Source organism: Ascaphus truei, chromosome 2 (assembly GCF_040206685.1).
Source record: "Ascaphus truei isolate aAscTru1 chromosome 2, aAscTru1.hap1, whole genome shotgun sequence".
Taxonomy (NCBI): Eukaryota; Metazoa; Chordata; class Amphibia; order Anura; family Ascaphidae; genus Ascaphus; species Ascaphus truei.
Window position 1 is genome coordinate 173,628,715 of NC_134484.1, and position 27,643 is coordinate 173,656,357.

General features: G+C 46.9%; 1 protein-coding gene across 1 annotated transcript in view; it reads right to left on the reverse strand.

The window, feature by feature from the left end:
* Positions 1-25,932, reverse strand: part of MRS2 (magnesium transporter MRS2) — a 77,049-nt gene extending 51,117 nt beyond the window's left edge. The window contains exon 1 of the mRNA XM_075585589.1: positions 25,863-25,932. The gene's annotated coding sequence lies outside the window, so the exon portion shown is untranslated. The remainder of the gene's footprint in view (positions 1-25,862) is intronic.
* Positions 25,933-27,643: the final 1,711 nt, after the last annotated feature.

Genomic DNA, 27,643 nt, shown 5'->3' on the forward strand with positions numbered 1-27,643 from the left:
AAGGAGAATCATTACCTCTCAGAGTCTCAAAACTAGTAAGACACAATTCAGCGAAAAGGGATACAGTGTGCAAGCTTTTTACTAATCTATATGAAAAAGCGTCACTTTGGGGAGAAAACCGTGCGTCAGCAAACATTCCTGGGAACATAATATGAACCCCAGGAGGGACATATAGACTACTGTATGATTTTAACCCTAAGCTTAAAGAGATGGAGAACTCAGACAGTACACGGGGGTGAATCATAACTGTACTGGTCTCTGAAGTAGGTATTTGGTAAGGAATGTCTGGGAAACCAGAAATTACTGCAGACTCCATAATGTGGGAACTATGCGCTGAAGCAGGGATCACCGCTATGTGGGCGACAGGCTGGTTCAGCGAAACACCCGGGAGAAGGAACTCTGCGAGCAAGCTTAGGGAAAAACCTGACTCCTGAATACATTTATCAGGAACCAGAACTTTAGCCGAAGTCTCCGGAGACGAAACTGCGGAAACTTGAGCTGAAGCAGGGGATTTATAGCAAAGAATATCTAGGGACTCCGTACGGTTATGGGAATCCCTCAATGCAACCTCTGCTGTCTGACTTGTGGACTCATTCTCTGAGGCTAAAACGAAGGCATTAACTTGAAGGCAGCAAGAATTTACAGGGGTTAATGCAGACAATGCCTGAGAGTAAAACATAGGTAATCTTCTCTCTGTATTAGGACAGACCAGGAATCTCTCCTCTGAAGCTAGGGGCGTGACCATGGCTGACAGAGAACAGGGATTTACCAAAGGAAACTCAGAGAGCTGCCCCTCAGGGGTTAATACAGAAATAACCCTGGGAACAGAACTTAGGGATTCTTTCTCTGATGGGGAAAGCGCACAGGACTGCCTAGCAGAGTTTAAAGCTGGAAAACCCTCAAGAGCTGGAGTGACAGATTCGGAGTTAGAAATAGGGGAACAAAGGGACTTATTCTCTGATAGTAGAACCTTAGTGTTGGCTAGTGAAACATATGTATTCTCCCGGGGAACCTCACAGGACTGCTCGGCAGGGGTTAAAGCTGGAAAACCCTCAAGACCTAGAGAAAGGACTTCTGAGCTAGAAATAGGAGAACTAATGAACTTATTCTCTGATACTAGAACATTAGTGCTGGGTAGAGCAACATATGTATTCTCCAGAGGGACCTCACAGGACTGATCGGCAGGGGTTAACGAAAACATATCATTGGTGTCAGGGAACCCGGCCATACACTCAGGGCAAGGATCCGTGGTAGACCAGGGATACAGCCAAGCGGCAGCGAAGCTGGCGAGGGGAGGATCCTGTTCCTTTATGCAAATGTCCAATGTCATGGAAAGGATATGGAGTGTTTTTTGGGCATCAGCCAACATGAGGAGAGGGTCCTCTTTTGCTATATAAATGTCTAAAGACAAGGCCAGGGAAGAGAGTTCCTTTTGGGCGTCGTCCAATTCTAAAGGGTACACGTTTTCCCAGGTTAAAGGGTAACCAGGAAAGCAAATACAAGCGGCCAGCGATTGTTTTAAGTCCCGGAGGCGGTAAACCTTCATCATGAGATCATTACGGCATTTGTTTTGCAAAGGGGTTAAACCTACAAACACAATCAGATCTTCAATCAGGGGTATTATCTCACATAGAAATTGGTATTCACACTGGGACTGGTTTACAGGCTGGGACAGGCTTTCAGACAGAAACTTACCAACCCTCACCACAGGGCGGTCCGAGTTTGTGCGGCCGAGCATACTGTCAGGGTTCTGCTCGCCACAAACCAGGACCGGACCGCGAGGCTGAGGTGGGGTTGTAAAAGCACCGACCTGAGACCGCGCAGGCTGATCCGGATTGCGCAGTTCGTAGTCATATGTCGCAGGATCAGGATTGGAGAAGACAGCGTCGTCGTTGTAGAAGCCAGGGTCAGGACAGGAGACATCAGGATAAACATTGTTCAGGCAAGAGTTCGGCAACAGGTAGTCAGGAGAGCCCCGCTTCAGCTTAGGAGCGCGGGGTTGGCCTCTGCGCGAGCGACGACCATGGCCCATGGTACTGGTCACAGGAGATGGTAGGCAGACCAGAGTAGCACACCGCTTTGCTGCACGGGTGCACCAGTGCTACAGCGCAAGAGTCCTGAGCGGGCTAGGGAATCCTCTGTCTCAGCGCAGGAACCAGGACACGGCCTCTCTAGATTAGGGAAAGAGTAGGCCCCAGGAACCAGGAAGCTGAAGATACACAGGGAAACCTCCGCTTCAGTGCAGGAATCCAGGAGACTGAAGAACGCAGGGACGAAACATCCGCTTCAGTGCAGGAATCCAGGAGGCTGAGGGACGCAGGGACGAAGACCTCTGCTTCAGCACAGGAGAACAGGAGTGGACCGCTGCGTGAATATAGCAGCCGGTCACAGGAAACAAGGAGCTGAAGTGAACAAGAAGAGTACTCAGCTACAACACAGGAGACTGGAGCAGACCGCTGCGTGAATATAGCAGCCGGCCTTAGGATCCTGGAGCTGCAGACAACAAGGAGAATACTCCGCTTCAGCATGAGAGACAGGAACAAGCGAGGGCTTGTGGCAGAACAGATAGTGACATCCAGGAAGGACTATGCTCGGCAGGGAGCATTATGGGAAGACAATACTTAAAGGCCAGTGGGCCAATCCCCGGAGGGGGGTGTGAAGGTACTGCTCCAATGAATGAATGCAAGTCTAGGTTGCAGTGATAGGCTGCACAGCTGCAGTAGATACCAGAGGGAGTGTGTATAGCTTTGGTGAGTGAATCCAGGCTGCAGCAAACATCGGGAGAGGTGCTCCAGGACTGCACACGTCTGCAAGGTAAGGCAACCAGTAAACTGCGGAGCGGATTCCTTACAAGTTTGAGGAGCGCTTGTGTAATCTCCTCTTCAGATACTGGGCCAAATTGAAAATTGTGGGCAGTGTTGGGAGAGGATGGGACTGTAGGGATACTCCCACGGTGAGATTCAGGTTTGTGGTTTGGGCTGTGTTTCGCTAATAAGTTAGTGGCACACCCCACAAAGTAATCATTGAATGCATTTGCAATGTCAGTGGGGTTTGTCAGAGTAATATCCCCCTTAGTGATATTACTTGGTTGTTGATGGTTAGGAGGCTGGAATATATTGTTGATAACCTTCCAGAAGTTAGCTGGGTTTGATGTATTCTGGTGGAGATTGTCAGAGTAATATTGTGCTTTTGCATGCCTTGTTTGCCTTGTGCACATGTTCCGCATGCATCTGTAGTGATTGAGATCCTTGGTAGTGCCAGTTACTTTGTAGCTTTTCCACAAGGCATCCCTGAGCTGGTAGAGTGCTATAAGGTCAGGTGTAACCCATGGAAGGTGGGCCCCCCGTACCCTTATTTTGCGTAGTGGAGCATGGGTATCGCAGAGTTTTAAGAACTCGGATTGGAAATAGTCGAGCGCAGAATCAGGGTCGGGAATTAAATCGATTCTGTGCCATGGGCAGTTGGTAAGGTCATCCAGAAACTGTTGTGGGTTAAAAAATTTAAATGTTCTAGTGAGGAGAACTTTCGGGCTTGAATGGGGCGGTTTAATTTTCCTTACACAGTACACTATTGCATGGTCACTGAAAATATCAGGAAGGATGCCAGAGGATTGGATTCTGCTGGGGTTTGAGGAGAGAATCCAGTCTAGCAAGGAATGGTTGTGCGATTTCAGGTTTATACGTGTGGGTTGGGAAATGAGTTGTGATAGGTTAAGTGACTTGAGTTGTATCTGGATTTTGTGGTTTTTAGTGTCAAGCCAATTGAAGTTGAAATCCCCAAGAACTAGCAGCTCACTCTTCTCATTCAGAGAGGAAATGGAGCAAAGAAATTGGGTGATATCAGTCAGGGATTGTAGAGGGGCTTTAGGGGGTGGTAGATGCCAGCAAGCAAGATGGGCTTAGAAAAGGGGAGGCAGATTTTGCCAACTAGAATTTCAAAAGAGGGTGGGCTTGGTGGGCAATTTAACAGTGTAAATTGTAATGTGTCTGCAATATAAAATAAAACCCCTCCTCCTCTCTTTGACCTATCTCTCCTAAAAATGGAGTATCCCTGAATGGCAATATTTGCATCAGGGGTTTTAGGGGCTAGCCATGTTTCCGTAAGAACGATGGCTTTTGGTTTATGCATAAGGCACCATGCCCTTAGTTCGTCCAGTTTGGGCAGCAGGCTCCGGATGTTTATATGGGCGACAGATAGCCCTTTTTGGAATTTAAAGGTGGAATTCTCAGGGGCATATAGGGTCTCTACATCATGGGGAAGAGGCTATATGACCATATTTGGTCATCTACATTTTCAAGGGGATGGATAGGACATGTAACACTGATGCCCCTTTATGATGATGTAGATCAGGGGTGTGCAAACTGGGGGGCGCAATATTTTCCAGGGGGGGTATGGCTCTTACAGGTCTCTCACTCTTCCCCCAAAGCATTTAAATTAAATGCCGGTGGACCGAGCGAGGCCTCTGTAAATTACCTTACCCTGGCTTCCAGCGATGCATCTCCATGGCAACCCGGGGTCATGTGACGTCTCGTTGCCATGGCAACGGGACGTCACATGACTCCGCGGCATGATTTGAAGTTGGAGCCAAGGTAAGGGGGGGACAGCATGCAAGGGGACGCAGGTGGGAAATTTAGCACACTCTTGATGTAGATGTTTATGCTCACCACAAACAAGGGCCGGACCACAGGGCTGATTTGGGGATGTGAAAACACCGAACTTAGAGCACGAAGCCGGGTCCGGGTTGCGTAGTCCATAGTCGTGCGTAGCCAAAGTCAGGATTTGAGAAAGCAATATCAATACACAGTGTTCGACAAATCACCCAAAAATCTACTCACCACCTAGTCCTGCCCCAAACCCTAGTCCCGCCCCCAACCCCGCTTTAAAATAAAATATACAAATAAAATAAATTTAATACATTCCTAGTCAGAACAACATTCGTTTTTGACATAAATGTATTTATTGTGTGTGTGTGTGTGTGTGTGTGTGTGTGTGTGTGTGTGTGTGTGTGTGTGTGTGTGTGTGTGTGTGTGTGTAAATGTCGATCTAGAAATAAAAGCCAGGTGTGAATGACTAGTTTCCTGAACCCCTTAACCAGTGTCTGGACCCCTCCACGTCACAATATCTAAAGCAGCAATCCCGCCTGGGATCTTACCTGATCTGCAGTCCCTCAATGTCCAGGTACCCTCATTCCAGCAATGTTATACATTGGAAGGGAGGTGTTCCCTACCTGTCTTCTGGGTTAGGGGGGTTCCGATGTCTTCCGTATGAAGCTTGAGTCAGATCTGGAAGAAAGCAGTATAGGTTATTTCGGTGTAGTATAGGGCAGTTAAGATATACAGGGTAAATAAGAGATCCAGAGTGTGAGAGACACAGAGAGGGGGTGAGAGAGAGAGAGAGAGAGGGGGTGAGAGAGAGAGAGAGAGAGAGAGAGAGGGGGGGTGAGAGAGAGGGGGTGAGAGAGAGAGGGGTGAAGGGGTGAGAGAGAAAGAGAGAGAGAGGGGGGGTGAGAGAGAGTGAGGGGGTGAGAGAGACAGAGAGAGGGGGTGGGAGAGAGAGAGAGGGGGTGAGAGAGAGAGAGAGGGGGGGTGAGAGAGAGGGTGGGCGAGAGAGAGAGGGTGGGTAAGAGAGAGTGTGGGCGAGAGAGAGAGAGGGTGGGTGAGAGAGAGAGAGGGTGGGCGAGAGAGAGAGAGGGTGGACGAGAGAGAGGGTGGACGAGAGAGAGAGGGTGGGCGAGAGAGAGAGGGTGGGCGAGAGAGAGAGAGGGTGGGCGAGAGAGAGAGAGAGAGGGGGGGCGAGAGAGAGGGTGGGTGAGAGAGAGAGAGAGGGTGGGCGAGAGAGAGAGGGTGGGCGAGAGAGAGAGTGTTGGCGGGCGAGAGAGAGAGAGGGTGAGAGAGAGAGAGAGGACGAGAGAGAGGGTGGGCGTGAGAGAGAGAGGGCGGCGAGAGAGAGGGCGGGCGAGAGAGAGAGAGAGGGTGGGCGAGAGAGAGAGAGAGAGGGCGGGCGAGAGAGAGAGGGCGGGTCGAGAGAGAGAGGGCGAGAGAGAGGGCGGGCGAGAGAGAGGGCGAGCGAGAGAGAGAGAGGGCGGGCGAGAGAGAGGGCGGGCGAGAGAGAGAGAGCGAGAGAGAGAGGGCGGGCGAGAGAGACAGGGGGCGAGAGAGAGACGGGGCGAGAGACGGGGTGATTGGGTGGGGTGACGGGGTGATTGGGTGGTGGGGTGATGGGGTGATGGGACACTTCTGGTATCACACGCACACACCCATGCATGCATGCACACACACACAAACACACACTCCCATGAACACACACACACACACACACACACACCCATGCACGCACACACACACTCGCTCATGCACACACACACAAACACACACACACTCCCACACACACACACACACACACACACACACACACACACACACACACACACACACACACACACACACACACACACACACACACACACACACACACACACTCTCATGCATACACACACACTCCCATGCACACACACACACACACACACACACACACACACACACACACACACACACACACACACACACACACACACACACACACACACACACACACACACACACACACACACTCTCTCTCTCTCTCTCTCATGCATACACACACACACACACACACTCCCATGCATGCACACACATACCCATACACACTCACACACCCATACACACTCACACACCCATACACACACACACCCATACACACACACACACACACACACACACACACACACACACACACACACGCATACACACACGCATACACACACACACACACACACACACACACACACACACACACACACACACACACACACACACACACACACGCATACACACACACACACTCCCATGCATGCACACACACACCCATGCACACACACACACACACAAACACACACACACACACACACACACACACACACACACACACACACACACACACACACACACGCATACACACACACACACACACACACCCACTCCCATGCATGCACACATACACACACACACACACACACACACACGCACGCACGCACGCACACACACACACACACACACACACACTCCCATGCACACACACACACACACACACACACACACACACACACACACACACACACACACACACACACACACACACACACACACACACACACACACACACACACACACTCTCTCTCTCATGCATACACACACACACACACACACTCCCATGCATGCACACACATACCCATACACACTCACACACCCATACACACACACACACACACACCCATACACACACACACACACACACCCATACACACACACACACACCCATACACACACACCCATACACACACACACACACACACGACAGGGGGAAGAAGAGGAAAGGCCGCACAACCGAGCACCACCACCACTGCCCCGCTCGCCCCCCCGCGACCATCTCCCGCGCGGCCAGCCACGGGACCGTGGGGAAGCAGAGACAAAGGAGGTAAGGGGGGGAACACCCCCGCTACCATCTCCCGCCCCGCGTGGGGATCGGGTCTCGCGGGAAGTGGCGCGGGAAGCCGGGATAAGCGGGGAACACCCCCACTACCATTACCCGCCTGCGCGGGTATTGGGTATCGCGGGAAGTGGCGCGGGAAGCCGGGGTAAGCGGGGAACACCCCCACTACAATCACCCACCCCGCGCGGGTATCGGGTATCGCGGAAAGTGGCACGGGAAGCCAGGGTAAGCGTGGAACACTCCCACTACCATCACCCGCCCGGCGCTGGTATCGTGGGAAGTGGTGCGGGGACCGGGGAGAGAAAGGGGGAACACCCCCACTACCATCACCCACCCCGCGCGGGGATTGGGGGAAGTGGCGCGAGAAGCCGGGGAGAGAAGGGGGGGAATACCCCCACTACAATAACCCGCGGCGCCGGTATCGGGGGAAGCGGGAAGTGGCGGAGGGAGAAGGAGGGGAACACCTTGGCTTGCAGGGATGGAGCAGAGGGGCCTCAGCATGGAGAGATTGGAGAGTACTTACTCTCCAACATATCTGGCAGAAAAAATGGCTGCTCGTTGGGGGCAGGCTCATATAGAGCCTGGCCGCGCACCCACAAAGCCTGAGAGCGCGCGCCAATCAGCTGTCAGGTAGGGGGAGGTTTTTTTTTTTTTTTTTCAGACAGCACGAACAGGGAAAATTTCAGCGCGAGCAGGTAAAATTTAAAAAAAGAAACACGTGTGCTGCTTGGGCCAATATTTACTCGCCCGGAGGTTAAATCCTCTCGCCCCGGGTGTGTAAATGTATAGGATTGTCGAACACTGTCAATACACCACAAAAGAATTAATAGAAATTATCATTCCCACTATTACTAATAATAATTTGAATTAATATTATCATTAATAACAGCAATTCATAGAATTAATCATTACAATATTTATCGTGTATAGCACTGAGTATGCAGTGCTGTACATATATTTACAGACACTAGTCTCTGCACCATAGACATAATTTATTTGGGGTTAAATAAAGTGACTTGCCCCAGGTCACAAGGAAATCACACTGGGATTTGAAGCAAGCTCTACTGCAGTGTCAATGTTTTCAGAGGTAGTTTCAGAGTATTTACTCACTGCACCACTCCCTCAATTCACCATAGCATTGGGAAATCATCAGTGGACTCATTAAAATCCACAAATCCTAATTAGCTGCCTATTGACACCCCCATCAAACACACTTCATAAACTAAACCATGCATGCATGTGCCAGCATTGAACACAAATGTTCATAATTGCCAATCGAAAAACATTTATCTGTAACTGGCACAAGTCTTTTAACTTTCTGTAGGTGTTCATTAACCCCCAACCAAAGTAGAAATATCTTATTAGTGTAGCCTGGTCCCCCTGACTTCCCTATCCTCCGGTTCCCCTCCTCTTACCTCCGTGGTCAGGGGAAGTGTGCGGGGGGGGTGGCCGCTGGTGAGGCGGACCGGTCGCAGGGAGCTCGCAGTGCGGCTGGCTCGCCGGGCGGCCGCCATATTGGATGTGCGCGCTTGCGCAGTGAGTCGCGCATGCGCAGTTAGCTGCTGAGAGTTGTGGCGGCCATTACAGACTTGCGCATGCGCAGAGGCACAGTAGGGAGTGGCGGCCATTACACAGAGGCTCTGCATGGGGAACCACAAGCCCCATAATGCATAGGGGCGATGAAACACATGACGCTAGGGAGCCTATAGCGCGGACAGATTCCCCTGCACAGAATTAGATACAGTACATTTTGCGCGCTGAGAGGAGCACGTCAGTCGGAAGAGGACAGCAAAGGGTCAGGTAGTGTCCAGGGAGTAAAGATAAGATATAGAGACGAGCGCATACAAGAAGAATATATCAGTAACAATGTACTGTACATACAATAAGGCTAGATATGCTAGCACTTACAGCAGTTATGACAAAACACAACACATATGGGGCGGGGAATATAATAAAACTAGTGCACATGTACTCACACGGACAAGTGTGAGACCAGTCCCCCAAAAGGTATTGTAACAGGGGACTTATCCCTGTTCAGTAATGTGCCTTTAATCTAGCAGTGTGGTAGTTAATTACTAAACACCACCTGCCTGATTAGATTGTTTACAAAAACCTGTCTGTTCAGACAGGAAGTGACTCTCTTTAGCTCTGACTGAGAGCTGACCTTTGGAGAGACAGAGCAGAGGTTCTTGAGTCCCAGGAGAGACTGACCAAAAGAAACCCAGATCTCTGAAGCTGACCAGTCTTGAGCTCTGCCAGCCACACAGCAGAGCTGATTGCAAGACACCAAATAAGACTTCTAAACCTGGATGCTGATATTTTTCTGTGCACGCACGCGTGCGGTTCCAGGAGAGCAGAGAAGCTTACTCTACAGCAACTAAACAGATAAGGCTTTCGATATTAAGAGACTGCTTATATCTGCTTATTTTCATGTTATGTGTTTGGGCTGGGAGAAGCTTAACTAATGGAGATGTGAACTAATTGCAAGGATTTCACTAGAAATACTCCCAAGTGAATGGAAGCTTTGTCCCCCCCCCTGTGTTTGGATAATTTCCTGATGAAAAGGAAAAGGCACAATAAAGCCTATTATAATTTCACATTATAAACGTCTCCAAATTGTGTACCTCTGTGAACGTCCGTCTACAGGTATCTTTGGAAGTGTCTTTAGGACAATGTTCTTAATTCTAGCCGTGTTCCTTGTAAAGAATCCCCTCACTCTTCACACGAGCGCATATGGTTATATAGGAAGGAGGGAAAACAGAATGATCAGCAGACTTTCAAGCACAAATAGAAATATAGTGCCACTTGGGATTGAAGGGTGTTATGAACTAGTGTGCAAAAGCACAGCTACTCACACGGACAAATGTGAGTAAATTCTGACAATGGTTTCTTTTCCAAAGGTGTCCCTCACTCTCTTTCCCACACGTGGTGTTCCTCACACGGTATACACTCATTCATAGGGGAGGAGAGGATGGGGGGGAAATCATTAGACAGCCATGTACGTAGTTTGTAAATAAAACAAGTACTTTAATTGGCAAATAGAGTAGCAAATACTCACACAAAAATAATAAACTGTTTAGTCAGGAATCGGTAGTGCAGTGCAGCTATCCCAGGCACCCAAATGCCTTGCCTCCGCGTCTGGATGGCTAAGCTGTTTCCTGGAGGCTGTACAGCATTTTACATTGTACTTCAGGGAGTGCCCAAGATAGTCTGTTCAGTGTCGAGGGAGTGATACTCCTCTGGGCTAGGCCAGACTGTGTCCCCCAGGCCCCAGTTAGGCCCCGACTCACTAGTAGAGCAGTGATTGCTTTAGGGTACAGGCCCTTAGGTAGGAACTCTGCCCCATTAGCTATTTGGTAGTCAGGGATACAGTGCTACGCAGCGCAGCCCTGCAAGGTGTGTTCTGGGACCAGGACGCCACAAAGGACACAGAGACTATACAGATGGTGATATTATCCACGCCGGAATTCCCCCCAAGTGGTGGCGGATGACGTTGTCGGACGGGACGGTTTCCCTGTGTATTCTGCGATACCCGGGTGCAGAGCCCCGGGCAGGTATCATTCTACAAGTGCACCAACACTGTATAACACACCGCAGATCACGCCTAATGGGTGGGGGTATCACTTGGGGACACTTACGTGGTAGAGTGTCCAAGGGCCTCGGACAGTATTATGGATACGGTGTGGGGACACGGTGGTGGGTTGCGCCCTGCGAGGTGCATTGGCTAGTTGTACCTCTAGGGGGAAGGGGTATTTCATATAGTTAACCCTGTTACAGTATAGGACTGCTGGCATCTCATATTAGTAAAGGTTATGTTGTGTGGTATTATTATTTGTTCCTGCACGGGGTTATGCCCAAAAATAGGGATTCCATACAGGTGGATGCGCTGTCATCTAGTAGCTGAGGTGTACCCCAGGCTCTCAGTGGTGGAGGCCCAGGTCACTGTGAGCCAACAGGTAATATCAGCACCCATAGACTCTTCCCATAAAGGGGTAAGAGGGCTACACTAGCGACAATCAGTAGGTAGATACAGTATATACAGTATAGTGACATTTACTATACTGCAGGTGGCTTATTATGTTACAAGATTAAAACATAATACAAATGGTGCACACTATGTTTATATATAAGGGGTAAATGTCTTCCTAGTTAACTTTTAAATATTTGAATGGGAAATATGTAGCTTATTTGTAATGCTCCTCGTTTGGGTGAATGTACACAATGGTTACCCATATATTTTCTAATTTATTTTGTTATTGATTTTTGTGTTCTTTTTTTTTGTGATAACTATTCTAACACGTGTGTCGTGTGTCTTACAGATCGTGTGAAAAAAAGAAGAAGTGTGCTAATTGCGCTAATGCTGTGAAATATACTTAGTGTTACTACAGTATAACATTGTGGTGAATACCAAAATCTTATAAATATAAGCTAGGTGCCAGGAAAAACTGACCGATACGGATCAGACAAAATGGCATGAAACAAATACAATTTGGCACCTGGAAAAATGTCCAAACATCAAACAATGAGATCTGACCATATAATTGTGTCCAGTCTAGATGGTCTGGGAACCTTCAGGTGTGTCTTGGAGACGGTCTCACAATATGTGGAAATAAACACATGAGATTATCATAGTGTATAACTGCTGTTAACTGTTGGTACTACAATACAAACACTGACAGACACTAAACAAACTAACAGACAAACAAAACACTAGACAACACCTAAAGATAAGCTAGAAAACTAATTTAATAAAAAATAAAAAACAGACAAATGTCTTGATCACAGGGAGTAAGTGACTTTAATGATGCTCATCCAGTGAGAAAAATTGGAATCCTACTTACGACACGCAGGATTCCAAATAGCATTAGGGCGTCACACTGTTCTGCCCGCAGACCAGACTAAACCCCAATACTGAGGTGGAAAGTGAGTAACCACGCACCCGCAGTAGTGAGAGCGTGCCCGGAGTGTGGATTGGTTGCGTGGACAAGGCCAGGGGTACCAGGGTAGGTAGAGTACTTGCCAGATCCGGGCGTTTAGAGGGTGCCGTAGTAAGGTCCGTAGCCAGAGGTCGAGGATAACAAAGTTCCGGGAAGAAGGGGTCCAGGTGCCGAGTTCAAGGGGTTCGAGAGGTAAGCGGTGGTGGTGTGGAAGCCGAGGTCGTAGAGCCAGAGTGGGGAGGAAGACAAGCCGATTCGGTAACGAAGCTGAAACAGAGAGAGAGCTAAGCACAGTGAGCAACAGCACAAGGCAGACGAACTATGCAGAGCGAGGCTGGAGAGGAATCATCGGGGTTATAAAGTGAGAAGGACCAATGGGAGGAAGAGGCGGAGCAGAGGCGCGCCCAGGAGCTCTTTGTGATAGGGTAGGGTTTAATGGCTTGGTTTGTTGCCGGAGGATGGTGGTAGGAGCTGAGCCTGAGAGCGGAGATGGCCGGGGGGCAGAGTTACCCGGCAGATGCAGTGCATAAATTAAGTTGCGCGGCGTGCGCCCTGTAAGCGGAGCGGCCGTGAGTCCGGCAGCGTGCGAGCCGCGGGGGGGGCGGAGGAACGGGCCATGGTGCCCAGCAGGAACAGAGGAGGTCACAGCCAGCGGTACAGGTATGGAAGGGCAGCGCCGAGGGCGGCGTGTGTCCCGAGTCCTGACATAGGGATAGTCTCTATCCTTTGTGGCTGGCTCCAGATGGATGCTTGTAGTGTCCCTCCAAGGTACTCTCACAGCACTAGTACTGACGCCGCACGTCCCGATGTTCCGGTGCCTCCTGCACTCTACTCATGGTCCGCTCTGGGCAGCACTTGAACGAACGCCACATGTCCGGTGTGCCGGTGCCTCCTGCACTCTCCTTATGGTCCTCTCTGGCTGCGAACGCAACGCGGAAATGATAGTTACCCTGCGCTCGGCTTAACTCAGTGAGATCTCCCAGGATCAGTAATGGTGAATGCCTTCACCTCTGAACCCTATAGATAGTGTGAGTATCTGTGGCATATACTGTACTGTACACAGACACTAAAATGTGCTATGTCTTTTGTAGTTTCACAGCAGCATAACAAAACTCTGCATTCCTGTTTTAGCACGCAAAAGAAACATTTATTCTGAATATATTACTTACATTCAGGAACGGAAAATAAATAGTGGTTACGTCAAATAAATTATGTTTGTTTCACAAAGAGATTTGCATATAATTCCTTTTCTTGGGTGGAAACCTTTCTTTCTCAGCTTGAAATGACCTTTCCTGTGAGATGCCTCCTGTTATCCTATCTGCCTTGTCTCACTAGTCTGCAAGTCTTTTATACAGGAAATATCCCTTAGTCAATCTTTCATACTCACAAAACTATGACTAAATATGGTATCCTCTTGTGTCCTCTAGCTTAACACTGATGTCATACTTCCTTATGTATGTATGTATAAGGAAATACCCTAGTTATTATCAGTTTGATTGCATCAGCTTTACCAGCTAGTTTTCATAAGCCACTATCTGTCACTCTCTGGCCCTTCCCCAGACATCCCAACACAGCTGTATGGCCTCCCTGTCTATCTATAGGTTCTAACCTTATCCTACTGTATGTAACAAGATCTACAGAACACTCCTCCCAGAGCCCTCTTCCTGCCCCATATCCAGTGGTGGGATTCAGCCGGTTCATCACTAAAATTTCACAAGTTCGCCGATCCGGTGCTTAATTCTCTTATCGGCAAGCAGCGGGTAGCATCTACCAGCCTCTTTTCCCTGCATATCTTCTCAATATCTACAGAACACTCCTCCCAGAGCCCTCTTCCTGACCCTTTTCCAGTGGTGGGATTCAGCTGGTTCGTTACTAAAATTTTACAAATTCGCCGAACCGGTGCTTAATTCACTTACCGGCAAGCGTGGGTGGCATCTACCAGCATCTTTTCCCTGCATATCTTCTCAATATGGCCAAACAGGCATCAAATGGCGCTGCATTGCCATGCCAATGGGAATGCCACGTGACGTAATGGCATCAAGTGACGTCCGTTGCTATGGCAACGGGACGCTACGTGACGTCATGACGTTACGCGGCGTCTCATTGTCATAGCAACGCGGCACCATGTGACACCACGCAGCCATTTTGAGAAGATTTGCAAGGGGATCATGCTGGGAGACCACGCCGCCCGCCGGGACAGGGGAAGGTAAGAACCGGTTATTACAATTTTAGAATACCACCACTGCCCTTATCTCGCAAGCCCCTTCTTGACTCACCTTTCTTTGACCTCACCTCTGCCGCTCTAGGCGTCTTGACCTCCTCCCCACCTCCACACCTCCATGCCATACACCTGCACTGCCACTCCTCTCACTCACACTCCTGTCACACCCACTCCCACTCTCTTGCTCACACACCCATGCACACTCCTCCCCATCTCACTCACTCCCCAAACTTACACACAAAACAGTTAATAAATAAATTTTAAAAATATGACACAGTACAAGAAAACTTTCACACTGACAAGAACGAAAAATTAGAAAAAAAACAAAAATAAGAACAGAAGACAACTTAGAAATAAAAACCAATTCAAACTAATAAAGTACCTCTAAAAACCTAGTATGTCTCTCCTTGACTCCCCACAGCACTGACACTCTGTCTAAAATGGATGCTTTATATACTGTAGTGTTTATGATGCGTTGTCTCAAGAGGTTATGTTCACTCCGCTTCAAACAAATACAAAAGACCAGCCCATGTAGTTTGGATGTTAAACCATGCGGTTCGGCATTTTTGTTATGGACGCAATTTAGAAGATGCAATATGCAATAGAGAATATGTTTTTTTCATACATTTCATTCCACGACTTCTGAACTTGCCAATCTGCGCGGCTTGGCAATGACAACTCCGGAGCTACTACAATAGTGACCAATGATTCATAGACTGTGCATGTCTTCCTACTCTATTGGTTGACTTATGTTTGGAATAATTTTCCTTCTGTTTAGTTTTTACACCCCCATTATCTCCCCCTCACCCATCCAGGGAGCAAGGATTAACACATTTGTAAATTTGGAAGAAGAAAAGCCAAGGTTTGTGCAAGTATTTATATATCTTTTTAAAATCACAAAGTGCAAGATTTTAGGTGCCAACTGCACCCTTTGTCAGTCATAGTGTGCGTGCTCTTCCTTTGTTGTTACTACAGGTTGACGAGATTACATAGTTACATTGTAGATGAGGTTGAAAAAAGACATGTCCATCAAGTTCAACCTATGCTAAATTTAGATGACATACCTATATACCTATATTTGTATTTTAATCCACAGGAAGAAAAACAAAAAAACCTTGGGAAATATCATCGAATGATATCTCATGTTTATTTGCTATATCCCTGTTGCCTTTCCTTTGTAAAAAATATATCCAGCTTTTTTTTGAAGATATCTATTTTATCTGCCATCACAGTCACCATGAATTCCCAATTTTAACTGCCCTTACTGTAAAGAATTTAAAACCAGAGACAGAACATGGAACACAGACAGAGCTCAGTGCTACATCCATTAACACAGATACACGGTACAGTGCCTATATATATATATATATATATATATAATCTATTGAATAAAATGGTCTTTTAGTTTAACCCTTTGGCCAAAGTGTTGTAAGCCCTTGAGCCCCTCCAAGGCAGACCACATCTCAAGGGTCCTAACACTAAAATAAATTCTTAATAACCTGTACATTACTAGGAAGAATGATTTATAATAAATCCGTCAAAATTAGTTGCATAGTTCTAAGTCTGATTGAAGCTCTTATTAACCTGTACATTACCAGGAAAAGCACTCTGTATTAGATTTGTCACAATCAAACTGTATGCAGGTTCCCATGAGTGTAGAGGTGAAATGGAGTGAGCTTTTAACCATTTAAAAGTGGGACGGAGTGAGCTTCAAAACTGGGAAGGAGGAGCCACCCTCCAAATCAGCCAGGACCAGCTGAACAGAATTGCAAAACATACAGAACCCCAATAAGCTCATATTGAACTTCAATATGAGCTTATTGGGGTTCTGTATGTCTTACTGTAAAGAACTCTGTTGCTGATAATCTCCTTTCCTCCAACCTTAAGGTATGACCATATTGTTTGTACCGATGAATAGTTATTTTGAATGCTCCTTCTATTGTCCTTAAATATGTGTCTATAGTTATCATATCCCCTCTTAGATGCCTCTTTTGTAATGTAAACAAACCTAATTTAGCCAGCCTCTCCTCAAAAGTCAGATTTTCCATCCCCTTTATCAATTTGGTGGCTCTTCTCTGCACTTTTTATAGATGCAAAATGTATTTTTATGGAGGGGTGCCCAAAACTGTACTCCCTATTCGTGGTGTAGTCTTACTAATGCTTTATAGCGTGGCATAATTATGCTTACTTTCCTTCCATCCATTCCCTGTTTAATGCAAGATAATATCTTTTTTGCCTTTGCAGCTACTGCTTGACATTGGGCACTGTTGCTAAGCCTGCTCTCTACAAGCACTCCTAAATCCTTCTCCATCAAGGATTTTGCTAATTTTTCCCCATTTAATTTGTAATTTCCCTTTTTTTTTTTCTTGTTTCCCAAATTTATATACACACATAGGAGGTAGGATTGTAGAAAATCCTATCCCCAGAAGAATCCCTCACAATTGCACTCATGTGATGTAATTATTGCTAGGATAACAGTGATCCAGGATAGTATCCTATATAACCAGTCATAGTGAGTAGAAAAAACAAAAAATCATTTATTAATATCTGCAAAATAACACACTGGGTGTGGAATATATGCAAGGGAATTAAAATATTGGCAGTGGAGTGTGACTAAAAATAGGGGAGTACTCCTATATGTGAGGAGATAATCTTTTTCCCTACATTTGGGGGGTTAATACTCCCTGAATAAAGAAACTCCACCACAATTAATCACAGTACAGGGAGCTAGACTGTGCAAGTTTATCTACTGGATACTAAATGTAGATAATTGAGAGAGACACTTGTACTCTATATGATATATTGGGGAGATGCAAATATCAAAGGTGTAACCCTATATATTCCTCCAATATATCTTAGATACGCAGTCCTAAGAGAGGTAGTGAAACAGCAAATAATCTGTCACTATATCCCTCCAGTAAGAACACAATTAGAGACTGAACTAGTGTCTCTCAGTATGAAACTTGCCAACACAATTGAATGACAACACTGGATATTAGTCACAAAAGGTTTGAAGTGAATGATATATTATGGAGATACAGCTATTCAGTATTGAATCCCCATAAGTTAACACATAACACACCCAGTGTGTTATTTTGCAGATATTAATAAATGATTTTTTGTTTTTTCTACTCACTATGACTGGTTATATAGGATACTAGCCTGGATCACTGTTATCCTAGCAATAATTACATCACATGAGTGCAATTGTGAGGGATTCTTGTGGGGACAGGATTTTCTACAATCCTACCTCCTATGTGTGTAAACTGTATATAGTATTCAATCATTCCCTTGTGCACCTGTGATATCTTTTTATTTACTAAGTTGTTATAATAGGAGAGCGGTGGATCTTGTTATATTTTTATATAATTCCCAAATTCATAACCTTAAATTTATCTCTATTAAACCTCATCTGCGTTTTACCTACCCAAATTTCCAGTCTATCCAAGTGCTTCTGGAGAGAAATTACCTCCTGCTCTGAGTTGACTACTTTACACAATTTAGTGTCATCAGCAAAGATGGAAACTTTGTTCTCTATGCCATGCTCAAGGTCATTAGTAAATAAGTTAAAAAGCAGGGGCCCCAGTACCGATCCCTGAGGTACTCCTCTCATAACTTTAGCCCAACCTGAAAAAGTTCAATTTAAGACAACACTCTGTTGTCTATCATTCAACCAGTTTTCAATCCAGATGCAAATATTTTTATTTCCAATTTCCTTTATTTTGTACACTTACCTCTTGTGTGGCTCCGTATCAGAAGCCTTTGAAAATCTAAGTAGAGCACATCAACTGATTACCCTGGTCTAAATTCCTATTTATCTCCTCAAAGAAACTACAGGTAAGAAGGTTAGTTTGGCACGACCTATCCTTCATAAATCCATGCTGACTATTACTAATTATTTTGTTAACTATTATCTATTCCTGAATATTTTCCTGTACTAAACCTTCAAGTAGCTTCCCTACTATTGATGTCAAGCTTAAAGTTCTGCAATTCCCCGGTTGTGATCCAGCTCTCTTTTTAAATATAGGCACCATGTCTGCTTTACACCAATCTTATGGTACTGAGCCTGTGGAAATGGAGTCTTTACATATTAAATGTAATGGTTTGGCTATTACTGAACTTAGCTCCGTAAGAACTTTTGTATGTATGTTATCAGGGCCAGGTGCCTTATTTACTTTCATTTTATCAAGCCGCTTCTGCACTTATTCCTCAGTTAACCAATTATTTGTTGTTATAGAGGTTGTGGCTTCCTCCTGTTGTACTATTTTTGCAATTGATTCTTCCCTGGTAAATACAGAGGCAAATAATTTGTTTAATACCTTTTGCTTTTTCCTTATCTCCAATTATCTGCCAGCCCATCTCACACTGAAAGGGTTCTATATTTTCTTTTCTAAAGTTTTGGTTATTAAGGTACTTAAATAACTTTTTAAAGTACCTTAATACTGAGGAGGGGTGGCTGTCTCTAGTAGACTAAGCTGCATTATTGATTGTGTGTGCAATGGGAAGGATCAGCTGGGATGGTCAGGACAGTGGTAGGACCTCTAGTACAGGGGTTGTCAACTCCAGCCTTCAAGGGCCACCACAGGTCAGCTTTAAAGATATCCCTGCTTCAGCACAGATGGCTCAATCAGAGGCTCAGTCAATGACTAAGCCACTGATTGAGCCACCTGTGTTGAAGTCGGGATATCCTGAAAACCTGACCTGTTGGTGGCCCTAGAGGACTGGAGTTGGCCACTCCTGACCTAGTAGGGGAAGCTCACAGGAAAGAGAGCGAGGTTCCTTGTGTGGGTACCATAGGGGGTATCAATGAATTTTGAAAGTGGACAATAAAAACTTTAGGAGACTACCAAGAGACCCAAGTGTTATCACTTAACGAGCTGGCCACATATACATATACATCAGCAGATCATAAATCTGGTTTATCTCCGCTCCCCAGTAAATCTGGTCCATCACTTTATTTAAAAAAAAAAAAGCACCCAATTTAAGGAATACATTCGATTGAAAGCATTAGGATTTGGATTTTCATATGGTGAATGTTTTTGCAGAAGATTTGCCACTATGTGACTGATCAGTAATTTCCAAAGATTCTGCATTCTTTAGTATTGAGCACTTAAACATTATATTAACTTCAATGTCCACCAACTCCACTTTGATATTGAAGTTAATATAAACCGTGATGTCTGTAGCCAGCACACTTGTGTAATGACACCAACTTAATCAGAAATGGTATCTGCTATTTTGCTTTACAACATATTTTCTGTGATGGCAAATAGGTTTTCAGAGTTCTGCTGATTTAGGCTAAATTGGTTAGTACCCACATAATATAGGTTTAAAAAAAAAAAAAAAAGCCCATGGCACTTTTTGGGATAAAATACTAACCTGTATTTGTGTGCTACAAAAGTACTACGGGTAACAGAACTTGGTTTCCTGAAACATTTAGATACAGTATCAGTTTAATGTGTAGCTATTGGCCATTTCTCCTTGAAGTTTCTAGAACTTGCAAAACCTTATTTAATATTAAACATATGTAACGGTCAGACCCCCACCCAATCTCCCATTGGCCCCTGTGGTCTACTGGTCCCCATTACATGTCTGTGTATGTTGTGGTGCACCTGCTGGCTTACAGGACTCCTGAATCTCCCGCTGGGTGTTAGTGGGGATATCAGCATGACAGGCGTCTGAGGTAGTGTCTCTGAGCCCTACTCACATTCGATGCAGTGCCTCCACCCCATCAGGATCTCTGTGGCAGCAGGGGGATGTATCTGATGGGGAACTCCTCTGTGGTACCTCCTTCTGCAGAATGACTCACACTCACACAGAAGGAATGTGGTAAACAAGGGCATCTTTATTGTCATCTTATTAGGTAGACTGCCCCTCATCGCGGTCGTGCTTAGCCGCTCATCCTGTTGAAGTACCCCCCTTCAGAAGGTTCCTCCTCTCTCAATAGAGTTGGTTCACCTCTGCCCTAAGGGAGATCACCATCTGTGCCAGGTCCCTGAACACAGTGTGTATTCAGCTTGCACTTGCCTCAGACAGCCTTTACCTGCTGCAGACCCTCCTTGTTAACACCACTAGAACTTAACCTGAACCTTTTGGCAGTTCTGTGTCTTATATAGACTCAGAAAACAGACACACCTCTGTGTCACTAACAGTGGACACAGAGCATGTTGTCACTTCCCTTGTTACATATGACACCTCACCAGGGTTGAGGGCAAACCTCCATGATTGTTGCTGGCAACCCTGCATACTTACCAGGTTTACTGCCAGCATGAGAAAGAGATGTACACCATTTTTACACATGGCTACATGTGACCCGTAATTATGTGAGCCTGACTCTGTTGACATAGCTCTGCATTAGAGCAATTTAAAAAACCATGCGGAGCAACTATGAACCTTATCTGCCAGTATATTTCTACTTCTGTGTTAGTGTTGATGCTCACGTTTTGTTATTTATTAATCTACCACTTTTGTCAGAATTACATTTTGATTATGTTATATGGGGGGCAAATAACACCCTGTGCGTGCTAGTCATTCCTAGATTTTGTTCTGGCACAATGTCAACCTGGATACACTTAATGAAATACTTAATTTGCTGCTAGAGATGTCTTCTAAACATTATCAGGCAGACTCATTACAGATTTTTCTGCCAGCTGAAGGGTTAACCAAGAACCCCCAAAACATAGCAGAAATGTTCTATGGATTGTCCAGACGCAAAATTATTTTTATGACTTCCGCTCTCATTATGATCTCTGATCTACTAACAAAACAAACATTGCCAAAGTTACACTATGATCACATTCCAGCACTTTCTCCTGTCTCAGACTGTGCGATACAGATGGCTGCTTTCAGCATTTCATTATCAATCCTCCGTAAATGACTAACTTAACACTTTTCATACCTGTGTAACGGGTGTTCATGTCTGGTCTGACCCCCCCCCCCAATCTCACATTGGCCCCTGTAGTCTATCCAGCCCAGTTACATGTCTGTGTATGATGGTGCACCTGTAGGCAACAGGACTCCTGAGTCTCCCACTTGATGGTATTGGGGGATGTCAAGGCGGACAGTATCTGAGGTAGTGGGTGTTGAGTATTACTCACATTACGTGCAGCGCCTCCACCTCATCAGGATCTATGCAGATGCAGGTAGATGGTCCTGATGAGGAACTCCTTCTTGGTGGTGAGGGCCCCCGGAGAGTAATTGCAAACTCACACCAGGGGGTTTCCTTTTTACAAGTCATCTTTATTGTACCAGAGGTGGGCAAGCTGCCCGGGGCAGTGAAACTTCTCAGCCGCACATTCTCCGTGATTCCCTTCAAAATGTACGCCCTCCCAATGGAGGGGGATTCCCTCTCCCCGTAGGAAGATCACCCCTGTTCCAGGTCCCTGGAACAGTTGGCCTAAGCTCACTTTAAAGATTAGTGGGTACCCCTAGTTACGACACTAGGGGGTACCTTGAACTTCTAACTTCAACCTTCCACTTTTACTCCTTTGGCGTCTACCTACTGTTGATAGTCTAGCGCAGACCCTCTCCAGGATTCCTGCTCTAAGTTACCAGTTTATCCCTTTAGGCATCTTACAACTAGCACTACCTCAAGGTTTCGTTGACAGCTATAACCCTGCTCCAGACTTAAGAATCCCAGGGCGTCTATGCGTTCCGCGTCGCCGTGGCCTTTCCTAGACTACCCCTGGCTCCTTCCTACGCAGCACAAAGTGGCAGCAGACACTCTTCCTATTTCTTAGTGTGCCTAGCAAAAGCCTGTCCTGTTGATATGAATCTCAGCAGCGCCTTCAACTGTAACGGGTGTTCATGTCTGGTCTGACCCCCCCAATCTCACATTGGCCCCTGTAGTCTATCCAGCCCAGTTACATGTCTGTGTATGATGGTGCACCTGTAGGCAACAGGACTCCTGAGTCTCCCGCTTGATGGTATTGGGGGATGTCAAGGCGGACAGTATCTGAGGTAGTGGGTGTTGAGTCTCTCACATTACGTGCAGCGCCTCCACCTCATCAGGATCTATGCAGATGCAGGTAGATGGTCCTGATGTGGAACTCCTTCTTGGTGGTGAGGGCCCCCGGAGAGTAATTGCAAACTCGCACCAGGGGGTTTCCTTTTTACAAGTCATCTTTATTGTACCAGAGGTGGGCAAGCTGCCCGGGGCAGTGAAACTTCTCAGCCGCACATTCTCCGTGATTCCGTTCAAAATGTACGCCCTCCCAATGGAGGGGGATTCCCTCTCCCTGTAGGAAGATCACCCCTGTTCCAGGTCCCCGGAACAGTTGGCCTTAGCTCACTTTAAAGATTAGTGGGTACCCCTAGTTACGACACTAGGGGGTACCTTGAACTTGTAACTTTAACCTTCCACTTTTACTCCCGTACGTGCGCGCACTAACTTTTGGCAGTGTAGTGCCTTTTGTACCTCAGGAGGCAGGCACATCTCTGAGGTCACTAACAATGGACTCAGAACATGTAGCCACTCCCATCCATACATAGGGCACTGTTACGATTGTGCTTGCCACAAACCGGGACCGGACCGCGAGGCTGAGGTGGGGTTATATAATCACCGACCTTAGTCCGCGCAGACTGATCCGGAGTGCGCAGTTCGTAGTCCTAGGGTCAGGATTGGAGAAGGCAGCATCGTCGTTATTCAAGCAGGAGTTCGGCAACAGGTAGTCAGGAGTTCCCCGCTTCAGCTTAGGAGCTTGAGCGTGGGAGTGGCCTCTTCGTGAGGAGCGGCCTCGGCCCATGACGCCGGTCTCAGCAGGAGGAGACAGCAGGCTGGCCGAAGTACACCGCAGGGCAGCGTCGGGAAACCAACGCTTCAGCACAGAAGTCAGGAACGGGCCACCGCATGGGACTAGCAGGCGGCCTCAGAAAACAATGCTTCAGCAGAGAAGTCAGGAACGGGCCCCCGCATGGAACTAGCAGGCGGCCACAGGAAACAACGCTTCAGCAGAGAACTCAGGAACGGGCCCCCGCATGGAACTAGCAGGCGGCTTCAGGAACTAGGAACTAGGGATAAGAACTAGAGAAGTTAGTACACCAGGATACAAGCCAGAGCGGCTTGTGGCAGAGACTGTAACGTCCAGGGTAGGAATTATGCTCGCCACTGTTTCAGTGCCAACGCCCAGGGTATAAAGGGCGGAGATCCAATCACAGGAGGAGGGTGTGTGAGCATTCCTCCAATGATAGGGCACAGAGCAGAAGCTGCAATGAGAGACAGCACATGTGCCATTGATTGCCAGAGGAAGCTTGCAACTGCAGATGCCTGCAAGGCTATTGTAAAAGCCAGGAGTGGATTCCTTACATGCACCTCACCAGGGTGTGAGGGCAAACCTCCATAATTACTGCTGGCACTCCTGTAACTTACCAGGTCTTATTGCCAGCAGGAGAGATGACAGTAGGCATTGTTATGCATGACTACACCTGCAAACAAACTCCAGGTCAACAGTGCAATAGTAATAAGTGCCGGTCTTTCTCTGACCTTCTTCCAATACACCAAAGTTGCTAGCAGACCAGCAAATGAGAATACAAAACCAAGACTGTGCATTACCACATTGCTGATGTAGAGATATTTGCAGGTGTGTTTCTATGAGATGTGCAGGCAGGATTCAGGGCCGCCAATAGATTTCCCGAGGCCAAGGACTAGTGTTATGACAGAGGCCCACCCACCTCATGTCGGCAGACTTGTGAACCCCCCCATTTCACACCTTGTGAGCCCCCTTCTCTATTGCCCCCCCCCCCTCTTCCCGTGTATTTCTCTCCCTCCAGTCTCACTCTTACCCCCTCTCTTCCTCACACCCGCCCCCATCATTCCCTCTCGTACACCCCCTCTCTCTTCTAACTCTTTCCCCCCCCACCCCCCATCAATTACCCCACTCTCACTAAATCCTGCTTCCTCAATCCCCTCTCCTCAAATTCATCCCTCCCACCCGGCCACACACACAGTCTCAGCCACAATAATTACCCCCCAAATACATACAATACCCCCCAAATACATACACCTCCCACCTCCGAAATACATACAACCCCCCCAATACATACCCAAAAAACCACCCCTCAAATACATACAACCCCCCCAAATACATACAATCCCTCTCACCCCCCAAATAGTTACACAACCCCCAAATACATTAAAAACACCCCCCCAAATACATACAACCCCCCACTCCCAAAATACATACACAAAAAGACCTACAGACTTACCTACCTTGGGGATGGTCCGAGGCCTCTCATGCTCAGCTCTCCCCAGCAGTGTGGTCCTCAGAGAGAGGCTCTGCGTGGGACAGTGAGGGAGGCCTGCAGCTGGGGAGAGCCAGGCCCGGCGGCCGGACAAAGCAGTTTGGTCCGACTTCTGGACGGGCTCAACTTCTTTGCCTGGCGGTGGGATCTCTGATTTCCACTTGGCCTCCGGTTCTCCCTAGCTTCAGGCCTCCCTCATTGACATTAAAACTGTTCCACACCGAGACTCTGTCTCCGGTGCGAACCGGACCTCTCTCTAATGCTGGTGCGCGCCCTCTCCACCCCCCCCACCCGTCGGCGGCTCTGTCTGCAGATCTGTCAACCGGCAGTTATTTTCTGTGTGATTCACTGGTTTGCAGTCAGTCTCCCTAACTTTTAGGATCAGCACACTCATATCAAACTATTTTTAGCATCTCTAAAGGGACTTGATGATATAGAGCAGGGGTGGCCAACTCCAACTCTCAAGGGGCATCAACAGGTCAGGTTTTAAGGATATCCCTGTTCAGCACGTCTCAATCAGTGGCTCAGTCATTGCCTGAGCCACTGATTCAGCCACCTGTGCTGAAGCAGGGTTATCCTTAAAAACCTGACCTGTTGGTGGCTCTTGAGGTCTGGAGTTGGCCACCTTGATGTAGTGTCCCCACTCCCCCTTACACAGAATAGAGGGTGATGAACTAATAAAAGCGCATCGATCCGGTGCTCCAAAAAAAAAAGGGTTAAAAGGTGTATAACTGGAGACGCTGTGGAAAGGATGGATGGATTTGAATAAGGTCTTTACCTGTGTCTGAAAACAGGAGAGTGCCGGCCACTAGTATAGGATGCAAATTAAAGTACATGTGCAGCAAACTGTCTCTATAAAGATGAGTATACTGTGGCTTAACTACCAACTGGCTGATCACATTCAGCACAATGACGTTGTACCGTAGTATGCTACTCACAGACCGAGGTGAAACACTGACAGCTTCAGCAATCCAGGACCCTGTGTCAGGACGCCGCCTCACTCGGGGAATCCCGGAGACCGGAACGACAGCAGCAGCGGTCACCGCGCGGCCATCCGTCACTCCGAGAAGAGGTGCAATCCCCATCCAGCGATCACACTCACAGTGGGGCTATCACCTGCAGGGTAGATAAACATGCACCTCCTTGATGAGTGTCAGGTCGCTCACTGGGAGTCGGGTCCCTCAGCTGAACGAACCGCCTCACTTCACCGGTGCCAGAAGGAGGCGGCAGAGTGAATGTGTGTAGACCTGATCAGCGTCTCCAGACTGGCGTGGATCCAGGTAGGTATACAGCAAGCAAGATCCAAACAGGAATCGGAGCACAGCCTCACCAAAGCAACGTGGGACACCAGGAATAATTTCAGAGATTTATTGGATTAAAAGCACATAAGGACAAAGTCCTGACAAGCACTCTGACATGTTTCGCGCACAGGGCGCTTGATCAAAGAGTGTTTTGTCAGGAAGCACAGCACTTACCCTTTGCAAAGAGTTAAAAAAAAAAAAAAAAAGTAAGGCCTTTTGACAATTGCTGTATTATTTCAATGAATTCGTATGTTACCGTACTGGAAATGATTTGCAGGGCTTGTCTGATAAATATGCCAAACCAATCCTTGTGCGGTTCTATCACATTTAATAGCATAGGCGTATGATATTATGTCCTAATTGTTTCAGGCCTGCACAGAGCCCAAAACACTTCATGCTTATCTTTGTGGAAAGATGATATAAAGCCATAAAATATATAATAACCGGGAGGTGCATGCTAATGTATATATTTATCAGGAAATATTACTGGTATATGGAGAATCTTTACAAATATTTTGAGAGCAGATCACATTGTTTGCATTGGACAAATATAAAAGCCGTGGAACTGAGTGCCTTTCCCGCATAACAGCGCTTTTGATTATATTGGCAACATCTGTAGATGTTGTTTGACATACCTTCTAACTCAACTAATTACTGCAATGTTGTCCTAAATGTGTATTGCAAACTGTAATTTCTATGTTGGGGGGGGAGGGGGATGTACAAGGTAATGAGAATAGACACAAATAGTATATTTTTAAATATTCATCTCTTAGCATCAACGTACAATGGGACTGTGATGGTGAGGGGGTAACCAGGCTATACAATAAAGGTTAAGCCCATATGGTTACCTAGCACGATAAGCCAGGGGCCAGGTAACATAACATGCACAAGTTCAAGTGTCCCCTGCTTTTCCACTATTCATGTTCCCTTTGCGTCAGACTCATGAAACTTTCTGTGTGTAAGTTTTAGGTGGGATATTTGGATCAAAATGCAGTTGTTTTGTTTGCAGGAGTTCAGGGGCCAAAGTTACTGGTAGTCCCCTAATTCGCCCCGGCGAGCAGGCATGATTTGCCGGGACGCAGATTGAATTACACCGGGGCTGCCCAGTGTCCCCCAGACTTCTGGTTTGCGAGCCCAGATATGCCAGACCTATGTCCGCATAGATATGGGTCACCCCAAGTTATAACATGTATTATAATATGTTTTATAATGTTTGGTGCATTTACTCTAAATGTCTATTCAGTCAGCCTGGGCATCCATATAGGTGCCGGGAAGTCTGGATAGACATCGTAGTTAAAAGAGGAGATGGGATGTTGAGAGGTGTCAGGGTGCTAAGTGGCCAGGGCAAGGTGGAGTACTGGGTCTGGAGAACAGAGACCCCCTGTGGGGAGGACCCTCTGGTTTGCCAGACTCAGTGG